Below are 13,566 nucleotides of genomic sequence, written 5' to 3' on the forward strand. Positions count from 1 at the left end.
GTGCGCTACTCCCGACGCTCACAGGAACTCTCTGAGACTCAGGAGCAGCACAGAGCATTCAGCACGCTGGCCTGTGCTAAAAAACATTATATTGGTTTTGTAAAAGGGGGGTTAATCGGCAAAGTCATTTCAAAGCAATTTTTAAAATGTTTAAAAACAAAAATGTGGACACCTACCGGTGCCTACATCGTGGCTACAGAGGCACTTTATAGTAACATAGTAAATGACGACAGATAAAAACCTGAATGGTCCATCCAGCCTGCCCATAGGTTAATTTGTCTCTTCTTTGATATTTCTGGACCATAGACTGTAAAGCAGGAGTGTCCAACCTGCGGCCCTAGGGCCGTATGCGGCCCCATGAAGTATTTTGTGCGGCCCCAGTCGAGGGCAATGAAGTGTTTTCCTATGCTACCCCCGGGTGTTTACCGTCTTGCCAGCTCCCTCCTCTGTCTGCTGCATCGTTTGCATGGCCCCAGAAACATTTTTTTCGGCCAATGTGGCCCAGGAAACCAAAAGGTTGGATACCCCTGCTGTAAAGTTTGGTATTATCCTAGGTTCCAAATGCTAAAGTTGCTGTCCAAGCTCACTCCAGCCTATCCAACCATCCCGTTGAGTGCAGGCCATCTACCGTAAAGTCTGGTCAGTAACATCCTCCTGTTCCATATTAGTGGAGTTCCCATTGATGCCCACCCCAGCCCATCCTACACCGAATCAACATATATGGAACACAGACCGTGCAGATCTGTCCAATACCGGCCTTAGTTCTTTACTTTACATCCTTCGTTTTCTAATTAGAGATCCTCTATTTTTATCCCACGCTTTTTTTGAATTCCATCACCGTTTTCCTCTCCACCACTTTCCTCGGGAGGGCATTCCAGGCATCTACCACCCTCTTCACCTAACACCACACTAGGTGTGGTCAACTCAGGAAGTCAATTCCAAATTAGTGTTCTGGCTACTAACTGCACATCCAGTGCTAATAATCACTGCCACTCACGTGTAGCAACACAGATCATGTATGTTAGATACTGCGGATAGGCAGACTAGATAGGCCATTTGGCTTATCTGCCATCATGTTTCTATGTTAAGTATAGAGATCTTCAGATTACCACCCAGATAACATAACCCAGGCTGGCCACAATCCTCACTGATCCCAGTTATTAGCTTCTACACTATTCTTCTACTTTAAATTCATAATATTAATTAATCAGTTCTTGCTTTAAATCAGCTTATTGTCAATTTTTAATATATAGAAGGGGAAGTAATCAACTTATCTCGTAGCACCACCTCATCCGCCGACGTGAGCCCCAGTCAAATGAATTCTGTTTCAGTCCTGGAGGTACGTACAATGCTAGTTGCCATGCATAATTCGAAAACAAAAAGCAATTATTCAATCCTTACTTTCAGGTAGTTTCTCTTTGAAAATTCAATACAAGTTGCAAGGCCACAAAAGTACCAAATATGAGTACTTTGCTCCTTCTCTACCCGTGTCTTCATGTTTCCACTGGAAAATAGATGCATATATTTAATATACTATACTTGGTAGATTTTCTTCTCACAATCCAGTCTAAATTGGTTAGGGCTCTTCAGCTTGGCTGAGGGGAGATGATAGAAGTCCACAAAATCCTGAGTGGTGTAGAATGTGTATAAGTGGATCAATTTTTCACTTCATCAAACATGACAAAGTTATAGGGAAATACTTTTAAAACCAATGGGAGGAAATATTTTTTCACTCAGAGAATAGTTAAGCTCTGGAACGCATTGCCAGAGGTTATGATAAGAGCGGATAACGTAGCTGGTTTTAAGAAAGGTTTGGAGGAAAAGTCCATAGTCTGTTATTGAGTAAGACATGGGGGAAACCACTGCTTGCCCTGAATCGGTAGTATGGGATATTGCTACTCTTTGGGATTTTGTAAGGTACTAGTGACCTGGATTGGCCACCATGAGGACAGCTTACTGGGCTAGATGGACCATTAGTCTGACCCAGTAAGGCTATTCTTATGTTTTACAAATTGTCTACATTTTAAGTGGCTAAATATAGCTGGCTAATAAAAGCTACAAACAATTTTAACTGCTCCATGCAGCATAATTTTTACACCTAGTCCAGTTCACTAATTCCTTAGTAGGTAGGCTAGAAAAATGCCTTTACTCTATAATTTCAGATCGTATCCAGCCAGAGGACCATATGGGGGGAGGGGAGAGTTATCAACCTAGGCTACTGTTAAGAAGGGTAATTTTACTATGTCGTGCTATTTTAGCACTGGGTCTCATTGCATAAAATTGTACTCTGATTGTACTCTAGAATGCACAGATATTAAATCATTCCTGAAAGAAAAGCAAATGGGAAAGTAGGAGAATCAGGGTGCATGCAACATGCATTCAAGGGAAGTCAAAGCACAGTAAATAGATCTTATGGTAAAAAACATAACAAAATGTTTCTAAACCTATACCTTTTAAATTGAAAGCATGAGTCACCATTTGAGCAGTCGGGACATACCTACTCTGTGGTTTAGGGGATTTAGTAAACAGTGATTACAGAGCACAATTTCTTGTTCATTCCAGAGGTAAGTGTTTCTATTGATAATAACTCGGAATTATCTTGCCATGTCATCTCAAATAAGCATACTCAAAAAGTCCTGTTCAGATTTGACATGCAGACTATTTCAAACAATTGCAGACAAATTACAGGGTGAAATAGCATTCCTTGTGGGTGGTACAGACCTTTTAAAAGTCTCCACTAATAAAGCACTTACATTTTATATCAATGTTTGGGAGAAATGCAATAGTAGCTGCACACCCTCCCTTTACAATTAACAATGGATGTACCATAAAGTAAGTGAAGATGACAAGATGAAATGTTAGAAATACAGGTTATTTGTATTCTGGAATCCTCCAGTGTCAATGGCAATCTTGTCCATGAGGAAAGAGTCTTAAGGATATGTTATGTTGAAACATCTTAAACAGTGGAGATGCTATAATAATGTGATTTTTTAAAAAACCAAACAAACTAAAGCATTTCAAACTCCATGGTATCTCAAATCAAAGCCAACAGACCTAATATGAGAGACAGGGTTTAGATTCTAAGTGCTCCTTTGTATATCAGGGAGACAACTCATATAGAAAAGATTATTCTTGTCTGTTTGACAAGGAATAAGAAGTAATGTCCAATTATGGATTAATAACTGGTTATAAGCTAAAAACACAGAGAATAGGGTTAGAAGGTCAATATTCTCAATGGAGAAGGGTAAATAGTGGGGTTCAATGATCACTCTAAATAACCCAACACAGCTAGAATTCTTGTAAAAATGTCCCCCCAAAAAGCTGCGAACCAATAGCTGAAATCAAAATAACAGCCCGATCAAAATAACTGTTATTTAAATAGTGGGGTTCCCCAGGGGTCTGTGTTGGGACTGCTTCTATTTATCAATGATCTAGAGATGGGAATAACAAGTGAGATAATTAGATTTACTGATAACACAAAATTAATAAATCACAAGACGATAGGACTGGGAAGGTGGGCATTAAAATGGCAGATGATGTTTAATGTGAGCAAGTGCAAAGTCATACATGTGGGAAAGAGGAACCCAAACTATAGCTATGTGATGCAGAGTTCCAGGGAAAAGATCTAAGTGTCATCATCAAGGATATGTTGAAACCCTCGGCTCAGTATGTGGCAACGGCTAAGAAAGCAAACAGAATGTGAGGAATTATCATGAAAGGAATGGAAAAAAAAGATGAGAATGTTATAATACCCTTGCATCACTCCATACTGCAACTGCACTTTGAATACTGTGTGCAATTTTAATAATTGCATCTCAACAAAGATATAGCGGAATTAGAAAAGATATAGAGAAGGGAGATTAAAATAGTAAAAGAGATGGGATTACTTCCCTATGAGGAAAGACTAAAGCAGTTATGGCTTTTTAGCCTGGAGAAGAGACAGCTCAGGGGAAATATACAGAGAGGAGTAAAACGGGTAGATGTGAATCGTTTGTTTTCTCTTTCTAAAAATCCTAGGACTAGGGAGCTTGCGAAGAAACTAAGTAGTAGATCTAAAACAAACCAGAGAAAATATTTCCTCACTCAATGTGAAAATAAACTCTGGAATTCATTGCCTGAGAATGCAGTGAAAGCAGTTAGCTAAACAGGGTTTAAAAAGGGTTTGGATAATTTCCTAAAACAAAAGTCCATAAGTCATTATTAAGATGGACTTGGGAAAATCCACTGTTTATTCCTAGGATAAGCAGCATAAAATCTGTTTTACTCTTTAGGATTTTGCCAGGCACTTGTGACCTAGGTTGGCCACTGTTGGAAATAGGATACTGGACTTGATGGATCTTTGGACTGTCCCAGTATGGCAACTTTAATGTTCTTATGCACAGTGGCATACCTAGCATATGTGACACCCAGGGCCCATAATTTTTTGACAACCCATCCCCCCATCTGTATGAAAAACATGATTTTTAGTAACAATCCACACGTCATACAAGAGTGTACCTAGGAAAAGGCAGCATCTTACATACTGCATTGAGCAGTACATCAATAAACCCATTGTAAAACTAAACAAGCCAGACTAGTACAGATCAATCCTACACAGTCAATCCTAACAGAAAACCATGTATTTTCGAATACACAGAACACAAAAAACACCTTCGCCTAGTATGGAATATGTTATCACAAACTAACCCCTCCCCCTTTTACAAAACTGTAGCGTGGTTTTTAGCCAAGGTGATAACAGCTCAGACGCTCATAGAATTCTGAGCATTAGAGCTGTTACCACCACAGCCAATGCTAAAAAATGCTCTACAGTTTTGTAAAAGGGGAGATAAAATAGAAATACATAGACAAAGTTAACCTGAACCACCAAGAAGCTGGACTCTGCATACAATGCAACACCATAGAAACAGCAATGCATCTCCCCTAAAGCAAAAAAATAAATAAATATAATTTTTTTCTACCTTGTCTTCTCTGGTTTCTGCTTTCCTCATCTTCTTGTCACTCTCTTCCTTTCATCCACTGTCTACCCTCTCTCTGCCCCTTCTATATGGCATCTTCTCTTTTTCTATTCCACTTCCATCTCTCCCTTCACCCCCATTGGTCTGGCATCCATCTTCTTCCCTTCCCTCCTCCAAAGGTCTGGCATCTCTCTCCTCTCCTCTTCTTCCCTTCCCTCTCCCACACCCCATGGTCTGGCATTTCACTCTGTCCTCTCCCTTCCCCCCACTTCCATCAGCATCTGCCCTCTTTCTTTCCCTCTAACCTAATTCCATCCAGTATCCTTCCCCCTTATGTCTCTCCCTCCACTACCCTGACCCACTTTCTCACCCTTCACCACCCTTCCATAACACCCTGACCCCTTTCTCACCCTTCACCACCCTTCCATACCACCCTGACATCCTTTCTCTCCCTCCACCACCCTGACCCCCTTTCTTACCCTTCACCATGATTCCATACCACCCTGACCCCTTTATCACCCTTCACCACCCTTCCATACCACCCTGACCCCTTTTTTTATTCTTCACCACCCTTCCATACCACCCTGACCCCCTTTCTCATCTTTCATCACCTTTCCATACCACCCTGACCCACTTTCTCTCCTTCCACCACCCTGACCCCCTTTCCCACCCTTCTCCACGCTTCCATACCACCCTGACCCCTTTTTTTACTCTTCACCACCCTTCCATACCACCCTGACCCCCTTTCTCATCTTTCACCACCTTTCCAAACCACCCAGACCCCTTTTCTCACCCTTTACCACCCTTCCATACCACCCTGACCCACTTTCTCTCCTTCCACCACCCTGACCCCCTTTCCCACCCTTCACCACACTTCCATACCACCCTGACCCCTTTTCCCATACCACCTTTCTCTCCCTTCACCACCCTGACCCCATTTTTCTCCTTCCACCACTCTGCTATGCTCCTTTCTCTCTCCATCCAAATCAGCAAGGTCCTGCGATGACTACTTCTGCTGCCTCTGCTCCAGAAGAGGTATGTGACGTCGGAGGGGGGTGGGCCGGAAGACACAGGGAGTTGTGGCAAAGTCCTGCGATGACTGCGGCTGCCAGTTCACCCCCCTCCGATGTCATTTACTTCTTCCAGAGCAGAGGCAGTAGACGCAGTCATCACGGGACCTTCCTGCACTTCAGTGTGGCTGCTGACTCTGCTCCGGAATAAGAACAGCAGCCGTGCTGAGGTGCAGGTGCCATTTAAAGCAGCGCGGGAGGTTCCGGACCCAGCCATCTGTGCACCCCCCTAGGGCTGGCACCCAGGGCGATCCGCAACCCCCACCCCACCCTTGGTACGCCACTGCTTATGTACCTTCTTTTCATAGTGATAAGAAAATATAAATCAAAAGGAGCTCAGCAAATAGCACAAGCGAAACAAACTATAATGAGATCCAAAACCACCATACAAATAATGGAGGAAAAAGTCTTGGATGTCCATAAATGAGCAGATGTCCATACGGCTCAGCTGGTCTGCTTAGTTTAGGTATTAAAGCTAGATGATAAAGCAAAGTTACTTACCTATAGCAGGTGTTATCCGAGGACACAGGCAGATATTCTCACAACCCTTCTACCTCCCCTAGTTGACTTCTTAGCTATTTTGTTGAACTGATGGTCCCACGAAGTGGTGTCAGGTGGGAAGGCATTCATGCATGCACGGTATGGGCGGTCTGAAAGTTTTGAAGTGATGGTGCACTTTTGATCTGTCCATTCCGAGCTCCATGGATGACGTCACCCATATGTGAAAACATCTGCCTGCTGTTCTCGAATAACACCTACCACTGGTAAGTAAGTTCGCTTTTTTAGAATTCACAAAACATCTCTGAACTTTTAGTCCTGAAGAAGAATTCAAATTTAGAAGTCTGTAGCTGGAAATCTCTTAGATATTTTTAACTGACTGAGTGTTCAATGGGGCAAGTTAATTAGAGCCAAAGTTTATGTTGGGTCACAGCTAACACAGTGGGGAAATTTTCAAAGCCATTTCCATATAAAACAAGTTTTTTATGAGCAGAAATGTATTTTTTGAAAATTAGTGACCCTATCAACTTGTATAGGCTTTTCTTGCAGATAGGTAAGGCATTCCTTGAGGTGTGGAAATAAAAGATGCAGTCTTATAACGTGGAGGGGTATAATCGAAAGGAAAGTCTAAGTCTGTTTTCGTCTAAGTCACAAGTCATCCAAAGTAAAAAACAGCCTAGGACATATTTTCAAAAAATACGTCCAAAATTTTTTTTGTTTCGAAAATCGTCTAACTATACATCCTGCTGATCTGATCATCTAAGTCGCTAAATCATCCATCATTATACCACATATTTGTTCAACTTTTCGTCCAAGTCAAAATGCCTAGAACAAGCCCTGTTGGACGTTGAAGGGGTCTGCATAGTGATGGACTGAACACCCAGACATGGCATCTAAATAGTGGAGTACCTTACAGGGCACTGCTGTGAACTTCACAAAAAGGGTGCCATGTCTTCTCCCTTATAGGTCATGGTGAGCCCCCCAAACCACCTCCAGAATCCCCTAGACCCACTTATCTACCATCCTAATAGCCCTTATGGCTGCAGGAGCCACTTATATGCCAGTACAAAAGGGTTTTGGGGTGTATAGGGGAGTGCACATGTTTAAGTATCAATGCAGTGATTACAGGGGTTTATGGGCATGGGTCCTCCTCTCCATGGGTCCCAAAGTCACCCCCAAGACGGCTTAAGCCACCTCTGTGCTGGATGACTAGGCTTTCCTATGCCAGGCTGCCAGGTGATGATGGTCTGGATGCTGAATTTTAAAGATGTGATTACGATTTTTATGAGGTGGGGAGGATCGGTGATCACTGGGGTAGTATGTAGATGTCTGTTTTATGTGTTTGCAGTGCTTATCTGGTGACTTTAGGTGGGTTTTTGTGACTTAGACCATGTTTTAAATGTCTAAGTCACAACATCCAAGTTCCAACGATCCTGGGCTATATAACTTTTGGTTATACATGCTGTATGACTAAGTCTAAGCTAGCCCACGTCCCACCCAACTCCTGCCCTCAACACTCCTCCTGAAATGCCCCATTTAGCTTTGGTCATTCAGCGGCACTATGAAGGCCTAGGTCATTTAAAAATATGTCCAAAACCCATTTTTATTATCGGCACTTGGATGTATTTTGACAATGTTCGTCCAAGTGCCGACTTAGGCCGGTTTATGGACGTTTTTCTCTTTAAATTATGAACCCTATATACTTTATAGAATTACCCTGTTAATGCTGTAGAAAACCCGATACATTTATTGTAAATTTAACCCATTGCAACAGTATAAGGCAATTACAATTGCAACCCGTAACAGAAGTCGAACAGTTATTTTAAACCTCCAGACAGGAATCCAGTCAGGAAATTGCTATAGCCATGGCACTAGGCATTGATGCACAGTAAATTCCAGTCAATCAGCAAAGACCCTCATCTAATTTCCATGAAAAGCCATATCCCAAGCAATTAAACCAAAGTAGACTAAACTAAACTAAAACTAAATATACTACTTTAGTTCAAGTTTCAAGTTTATTATTTTTCTTGATTAATCGCTTAATCAAATTCTAAGCGATGAACATATTAAATAAAGTCAAATAAGGACAATACAGTACAAAACAAACTTTAAATAATAACATTGGGTAAAAACTAATACATAATATTGTATATTCATGACATAGGGTAAGATAAGGGTTAGAAATACAATTTCACTACTCTGGCTCTTAGTGCAGTATAAGGAGCAGTGACTGGATATAGCAGGAAGAGCATAATGGGAGCACACTGTTCACTGGAAATGCATTTTTAGGCAGCAATATAGGGCAAGGGAATGAAAATGTATAAAAGTGTAAGTATCTTTGTTTCCTGCACTGACTCATGTGTTCATCCCAGAAAAAAAGCAAAGCTGAGTTAAATAAACCAGCGATTCCTATAGCTATCAGAACATTCTCATTGAATAAGCATGAGATAATTGTGCATGTAATGGAGGCATGAATGTTCATTATCCAATTGGCTGGGGTCTCTGGGACAGCTTTGCGAACCAATAGACTAAATCATTTTCCAAGGGACTCGCCCTTTCGGATTGATTTCAGTGGTGCATTCCACAAGAACTGAGCAGCAATCTATGAGAAGATTAAAAATCTTGTGATTGCTAGGTGCCACTCTGAATTCTATGCAGAACTCTTACCCCCTCCACCCCCCCTTAATCAAGCTGCGCTAGAGATTTTCACTCACAGAATTCCTATGAGCATCAGAGCTCTTACCTTGCCGGCCCGTGCTAAAAACCACTAGTGCAGCTTGATAAACAGAAGGGGGGGGGGGTTAATTAGTTACCCCTCCCCTTGTATAAAACCGTAGCATGGTTTTTAGCGATGGCCGCTGCGATAACAGCTCCGACACACATAGGAATTCTCTGAGCGTCAGAGCCATTACCGCTGCAGCCGGTGCTAAAAACCACGCCATGGTTTTGTAAAAGGGGGGGGGGGGTTAATTTTATCAATTAACTTCATTGGCGTAGTCAATTACCATGCCATGCAAGTTAATTAAAAATATGGATTGCATGTAGATTTTAGTTAGGCGCTAGGCTTCTGTGATTAGGGCACCTAGAGGTGCCTAATGTAGGCATCTGGCCTTTGTGCATTAATTAGTACTCTTGTGTGAGGTGACTCAGTCATTTGCATTTATTTTGCATCTGCACCAACTTGCCTGCATTGGCTTTGCACAGTACAGTGTATACTGTTATTATTTAAATCATATCCAATATCAAAAAAGGTATCACTACCAGAACGAAGGAAGTTATCCTGCCACTGTATCGGGCGATGTGCGCCCGCATCTGGAGTACTGCGTTCAATACTGGTTGCCGTACCTTAAGAAGGATATGGCGATACTCGAGAGGATCCAGAGAAGAGCAACAAGGATGATAAAAGGCATGGAAAACCTTTCATATGCTGAAAGGCTAGAGAAGCTGGGGCTCTTTTCCCTGGAAAAGTAGAGACTTAGAGGGGACATGATAGAAACTTATAAGATCATGAAGGGTATGGAGAAGGTAGAGAGGGACAGATTCTTCAGACTAGCGGGGGCAACAAAAACAAGAGGACATTCGCAAAAATTGAAAGGAGACAGGTTCAAAACAAATGCTAGGAAGTTCTTCTTCACTCAGAGGGTGGTGGACACCTGGAATGCGCTACCAGAGGAGGTGGTAGGGCAGAGTACGATTTTGGGTTTCAAAATGGGATTAGATGATTTCCTGAAGGAAAAGGGGATTGAAGGGTATAGTTAGAGGGTTACTATACAGGATATTAAAGGATTAAGGAATAGAATGTTTTAGGTATAAGATCACTTACAGGTCTTGGACCTGGGGGGGCCGCTGTGGGAGCGGACTGCTGGGCATGATGGACCCATGGTCTGATTCGGCAGAGTCCATGCTTATGTTCTTATGTTATGTTAGAGTAAAGAGGGAGAACTTTTGGGAGTGATTGAAAGAAAAAGTGACAAGAGTCAACTGGATTTGCTGAGCACTTGGTTATTGCAGAGTATTAAATGTTTAGATTGGTTTACAATATGACTGTTTTCTTACTATTTTAATTTAATTGTTAAAAATCAGAGATTCATGTTCTCTTTATCGATGCTTATTGTAATCTACACTAAACCATTTGATAAGTTGTGGAATAGAAGTTCCGAAACCTGTATTGTTTTGTATCATTATTCATTTTGTACACATATTATTTCTTTTGAGACATTAATAATACTTAAAATATATAAAATGAAAGTTGCAATGGAAAGATGAGGATGGGAGCAAACAGCACAGGAAAAGAATGAACTGCTCTTTGATATCAGGAAACTCATTTTGGAAGGTGATAAAATGATACGCATAGCTCGCATGATTTACTTTGTTGAAAATAGTATTGAAGGGGTTTTTTTTTTCTTCTTGCAAAATGCTGTTTACTTGATTCTGATTGTTTTCTGAAGAAATTTTGTTCCGAAAGGAAATCAAGATCATTTCACTCTCCACTCTCTCACTGAAATAACAGGAAACTAAATGACTATTTCTGGAGCTCTGGAGATAAGAGCTGTATTGAAGTATACTTTATTGTGGCCAGAAGCAAAATTGAACACAATGAGCTGGGGGGGGGGAGGGCATATAGACCTGCAGCATACCGACATGTTATTTATTTAATTTATTTAAAAATTTATATACCATATATTCACATGTTTTACAAAGATTACAATCATAACAGCTTAAATACCACATAGAGACACAATTGCAAACAGCTCCCATAAAAAGAAAAGAAAAAAAATACCTAACACAGGAAAGCGTTAGCAAACAATTGAATTTTCAGCATTTTCTTATAATTCATCCTCCCAGCACAGTATCGCAAAATTCCAGGCAACGCATTCCAAAGCTTAGCACCTGCCACAGACAGCATCGCTGCATCAATCCTAACATGAGAGATTGACATCTTACCCTCTAAGCTCAGTGCTAAGTGCTATACGAACTCATCTTGTTCAATAACCTACGGTGTGGGACACTGTCAAAAGCCTTACTAAAGTCCAAGTACACGATATCCAGGGTCTCTCCCATATCTATCTAGCTTTTTCGTTACCCAGTCAAAGAAACTGATCAGATTGGATTGGCAGGACCTTCCCTCTGTAAATCCATGTTGGTGGGGATCCCTTAGTCTCTTATCGTTTAGGATCGTATCTAATTTTTGTTTAATCAGCGTTTCCATAAGTTTACACACTATCGATGTAAGACTTACCAGTCTGTAAATTTTCAGCCTCTGTCTTGCATCCCTTTTTGTGCAGCGGAATGATGTTAGCTGTTTTCCAGTCCAATGGGACTCTTCCTGTACTCAGGGAAAGATTGAAGAACGTCGCTAATAGTTTCGCAAGGTCATCTCTCAACTCCCTAAGTACTCTGGGATGTAGTTTATCCGGTCCCATGGCTTTGTTCACTTTGAGCCTTCATAGTTCTTGGTAGACGGTGCCGGTGGTAAATTCAAAATTCCGGAACGGGTCGTTTGAGCTCTCCCTTAGAGTAACGTTAGGAAATTATTTTTCATGGAGAGGGTGGTGGATGCCTGGAATGCCCTCCCGAGCGAGGTGGTGAAGATGAAAACTGTGACGGAATTTTAAAAAGCGTGGGATGAACACAGAGGATCTCTAATTAGAAAATGAATGGTATAAAACAGTGTATCGCAAATTGTGTGCCATGGCACACTAGTGTGCTTCGGCAGATTCTAGCTGTGCCCCGAGATGCTGGCAAGGCGGAGAGGTGCCAGCACCGGCTGACTTCTTACAGAACATGCCTCTCATGGTGATAGGATCTCTCCTTTGGCAGCACACCCTCCCATCCCCCCCTGGTGGTAATAGGAGGCTCAGGGCTAAGGCTGGAGGACATTCACACATTTCCAGGTGCCCTCAAGCCACAGCCCCGAGATTAGTGTGCCACAGCTTAAAAGGTTTGCGACACACTGGTATAAAACAAACCAAGGCCAGTACTGGGCATCCTGTATATGGTGATTTGGTTTAGGATAAGCTGGGGAGGGCTTTGCTAGAAGCTCCAGTGACAGGATGGTTAGGATAGGCTGGAGTGGGCTTCAATGGCAAATCCAGCAGTGGGAACCTAAAGACAGCACCGGGTGGACTTCTATGGTCTATAGCCCAAATATATTAACGAAAAAACAATTTAACAATGAATATGCTGTATAATGAGTGTGACTATTGGGCAGACTGGATGGACCATTCAGGCCTTTATTTGCTGTCATTTACTATGGGGTCCTTTTACTAACGCGCACTAACCAATTTAGCACGTGCTAAATCGTATAGTGCACGCTAAATCGGTTAGCGCACCTTAGTAAAAGGACCCCTATGTTACTATGTAGAATAGTGCTTAATGCTGATTCCCGCAACTATCTTTGGATGCTAGACTTATGCCTGCTGAAACCTGGGATAAATGCTGGTGCCCAAGTTAGGCATGCCGAGGCAGTAATCTGCAACTGCTCACCCAACTCTTCAGGACACCCATGGCCATGCCCCTTTTGAGCTACACGCTAGTAAAATTAGGCACTATGGGGCTGATATTCAGACTGTGGGAGGCGGAAAACATGAATATTCAATGCTGGGACCATATCCAGCCACTGGCATTGAATTTTATGGCTTAAATTCATCTGCCGAAGATGTAACTGGCCAAGCCGATATTCATTGGAAAAAATGGGATTCACAGGTTGCTCAGAAAAGAAAGCACTGACACAGAAGAAAGAAAGGTGAGCTGAGCTCAGCCAGAGGACCGCCAGGGAATCTTTGTGCTACCTGTGGAAACATGCAGGGAAGATGGGAAACCCTTCCAAAATGTTTTCAAGCACCATGACAACATTCAAAATACTGTACAAATAAAAAAAAAACCTGTCCAGATAAATCTAGAAGGTCGAAGGCTGCTGACCATGTCAGAATGAGGATGCCTTTGATAGTACAGATCAAAAGCAGGTGCAAACGCAAGATTACTTAACCCAAATTTAGGGCAGGTAAAGCTAAATTGTATGCCAATATTTAATAAATGAAAGT

The sequence above is a fragment of the Geotrypetes seraphini genome, chromosome 2, assembly GCF_902459505.1.
Source record: "Geotrypetes seraphini chromosome 2, aGeoSer1.1, whole genome shotgun sequence".
Classification (NCBI taxonomy): domain Eukaryota; kingdom Metazoa; phylum Chordata; class Amphibia; order Gymnophiona; family Dermophiidae; genus Geotrypetes; species Geotrypetes seraphini.